Source organism: Lathyrus oleraceus, chromosome 1 (genome assembly GCF_024323335.1).
Source record: "Lathyrus oleraceus cultivar Zhongwan6 chromosome 1, CAAS_Psat_ZW6_1.0, whole genome shotgun sequence".
NCBI classification, from domain to species: domain Eukaryota; kingdom Viridiplantae; phylum Streptophyta; class Magnoliopsida; order Fabales; family Fabaceae; genus Lathyrus; species Lathyrus oleraceus.
Window position 1 is genome coordinate 156074285 of NC_066579.1, and position 3871 is coordinate 156078155.

Below are 3871 nucleotides of genomic sequence, written 5' to 3' on the forward strand. Positions count from 1 at the left end.
CACAATCATCCTGTCATTTGTAATGAATTTCAATCTTTGGTGCAGAGTAGAGGTTACTGAAGGAGAATTGCCATTTAAGGCGCAGCGGAATTTAAAAATTTCTCCATTTAGTGATCCTTGTGAATGGGCATGACCAGTGATAGAATCGTTACCTCTTATAGCGATTCAAACCTTTGGTGCAAATCTCTTGTAACGGTCAAAACCTTGGATACAAACCCATGGAGCGATCACGAATGTTGAACGATGACAACGTCTCTACTCAGTCCACACAAACGGGTTCCTTCAATCTCAGCGCTAGCTGGTACAATGAAGGCTTTGAGTGAGAGAGAGAGAGAGGGAAACTAAATTGCAAGTCTTCACTTGAGTTGAGTCTGAGTGGAATGACAATGCTTCTACCCAAGGGTTCTATTTATAGAACCACTTATGTGGGCTTCAAGCTAAAAAGCCCACTTAAGTGTATTTTGGCCCATATCTCACAATATGCTAAAATCACTTAAGTATTTGGTACCTTACCATATTTCGTATTCCACTTAAGTGCACCGTACCTTACGGTGTTCCTTAGTTACTCTATTTCTCATCAATCCGTCCTTTGTGTGTGACCCTATAGGTTTTCGCGACGTTGGCAATTATATTAAATCACGCATTTAACATAATAAACAGTGAGCGGTATCTAGCAACACATCATTGCTACCCAAGACACGAAAATGTCATGTGATCTGACAAAACCTCCTGTGATAATGATGATGTGTATAATTACCCCTTTGCCCTTATGTCTATATTGAACACAAGGTATAGACCGTGTCATCCTTGTCCAGTTCAATATTGGGCCCATAGACACTTATCCTATTACGCAGGATGGGCAAATTCCATCTAGGACACTCATGTACCTCAGCATGCTTCGTGGAATACCCATCAACTGTCTTTATGGTTATCCAGTTACGGACAATGTTGGATCAACAATAAAGCACTCGACTCAACATCTAGGATCCATAGTGGTTTCAGGTCGAAGAGTGGTATACACTATTATCACCATGAGAATAACTTATGACACTTTGCATAACTTTCTATATAGTATTCTCATAGCAGGTCAATCCGGTATAAATATTACTCTTAATATTCATACCTATGTTTAAGACTTGATAACTCTTTATCCATGATCCATGAGATGTGATCATCAGTCTACAAACATAATAGTCTTAATGCTTTAATGTTATCCCACTTCACAATAAAGCTCAACTACGGATACTTTAAGAATAGTGTCCTTATGTTTAATGTGATCTCATGATTAAGTCATACTTGATACATTAAATGGACTAGCTATTCTAGGGACTTTATTAAACAACCATAATAAAGAAAAAGCCTTAAATAATTCGATACAAGTACCAAAAGTATTGGCCTCTAGGGCTTACACCAACAGGCATATCATCATAGGTCACCTCATCATTTGTATTACTCCCAAATCACCTTAAAAGCTTACATCTCATGTAAAATATGGCTTAGTTCATGATTATAAGATGTAAAAACAAGCCCATTGGGTGGATTGACTCACAAGTTTTGTGGGTCTTCTTTTTTTTCATTGCATCTCATTTTAGATTCATCATTAACATTGCACACCGTATTAATTCGTCCTCACCAATTGACCGAGGTCAATAAATTGAAATGGCTTGTATTTCTAAGTCTAAATTGCATCGTAGCATTTTCACCTCGTTACAGTATTAGTTAGTTGATGGTTATATATACTTTAGTTCATGGCATGGATTGCTTCATTAAGTCAGGATCTAGTGTCCAGTTCGCATTTGACTAACTATTAGCAGCTAAGCTTTGGGTGCATGTTAAGACCGGGCTTGTTCATATTGCTTCATACATGGAGTTTAATGGACAAACAAATTTTACTTGAATTAGGAGTGCGAATGTGAGTTAGAATCATGAGTAATTTTCAATAGCACAAGGGTCACGTGAGTAAGTCCACAAACTTAACCATAAATGTGATGTCTTACAAGCAAAGATCATTGATATATCATGTGATCCATAATCCTAAATAACTTTACATTTTGTTTCCAACAATTCTCTACATCTAAATTTTCATATTTCCCGCCTAAGTTAACCAAGATCAACAAGCTAGTGGTGATTGATTTAGGACAGATTCATGGTTTTCCCATTAACTTCCATATTAGAGTCATGAATTAGGAGAGTTTTATCAGGATTGAGGTCTATTGTTTTTTTCATTTTTTGCATTATATAACTATAAGACATAGAATAATCCATTCACTTTAGGCTTCATACACAACATCATTCTAGCAAGGTTTCTAGCTGGGATGTACACTCTTTAAACCATATTTTCATATAAGCATGATTGTTCTAAATTCCATGGTTAAAGACACAATTAATAATTGTATTAATAATTCCCATGATCTACACAATGCATTACTTATGATCTAAAAGACACTATGGCATTACAAGAAAAATGTTCAATTTGAAGCTACATATCAGTTGACAATAGCCACTTCCTGCACTCTTTTCTTCGAAGACACTCCAAGAAGCAGCAAACTTAGTCTAGCGAAACCTGCAGAATTCAAGAGAAACAGGCAGCAAGAGTCACCCTAAAGAGATTATGATCAAGAAGTTTCACGAGAGGGATGAAAATCATGCTATATACTACGGCAAATAAGACAAACGGAAATGGATAAGGTTCAATAAGGTTACGAGCTACCTTGTTATGACACTGCCTTAGGAGATCTTTCTATTCTTCCTTCTTTACTTCAAGTCAACCTTACATCAGAAAATCAAAGACAATGGGATCTCACAAAGTGAAGGGCGATGATTGAATTTGTTCCCATTCCTAGGAGAAGACCCTGCGGAAATGATTCCATTCACCCTGCAAGCACACAATTCATACATGATGCAAGACCTAATCATTCCCCCTGTAAATAAAGGATTCCAATCATTGAAAAAAGGATAGAAAAAATAATAATGTTACTCTGCAAAAAATTATCCCAAACATCACTCAAAGCTCTATTCTTCTAAGGTTGTTGAGCTTTCACACTGAAGTTCAACCAACCTGAGCTAAGCCTTAGTTGACTCGAAACAATCGATTCAATACTCACTGTAAGAACAAGGAAAGAACAAGGAGGAAGTTTGAATAGAGACTAAGCACACATAAGGAAGCATTTTACCTGACAACACTTGGTGTGTGGTAGATTCTTTGATACTTTTCATTATTGCTTTTCTTTCACTTTGATCTTGCGATTATATATATGTAACACATCACCATGAAGAATGAAATTGGAGTATAAGGCCGCGTTGGGGTTTTGGTTTCGTTCATTTTTTTCGTGTATGTGTTTTGTTTTGTTCATGCATTCGCACTACACTTGTTGATTTCTATGGCAAAGTTTGGATAGGGTTTGGTAATTTGCATTCATGATGGTTTGTTGATTTGGTTCTATGGTTTTCTGGCCTATCCATCTGCTTGTTATTATCTTTCGTGAGAATGAACAAGAGAAAGAGTGAGTCTTGTGGGTTCAGAAGAAAAAATAGCAATTTTGAGAGTGAAAAGAGTAAGGATTCGCTTTGTTTTCTTTCTCTTTGTGTTTGTTTCTGCTAGTTTATTAGAGATAATGGTTGTATAAATGCTTTCAAATATATTAATGACAGAACATTAAGATAAATTTGAAAAAAGCATTAGCTAGTTGTAATAGCTTTAATTAACGTAATAAGTATGACGTGCAATCTGGACATTCCCAAGGGTCCTATGCATTTTCCCATCAGATTTGGTCGCTACCTAGGGAAGACCAAAGGTATTTACCTGCCACACACCTCAGGGTAGCTAGACAGCTGTCCATTCGTCTTCCCCCAATTTTACTAGGGTTTTGGC

General features: G+C 36.6%; 1 long non-coding RNA gene across 1 annotated transcript; it reads right to left on the reverse strand.

The window, feature by feature from the left end:
- Positions 1 to 2371: 2371 nt before the first annotated feature.
- Positions 2372 to 3663, reverse strand: LOC127115553 (uncharacterized). Its single transcript, XR_007800767.1, has 3 exons — positions 3174 to 3663; positions 2711 to 2921; positions 2372 to 2563 (listed from the first exon to the last, which is right to left on the reverse strand). It is a non-coding gene; the product is annotated as an uncharacterized LOC127115553 (long non-coding RNA).
- Between the last annotated feature and the right edge of the window lie 208 nt (positions 3664 to 3871).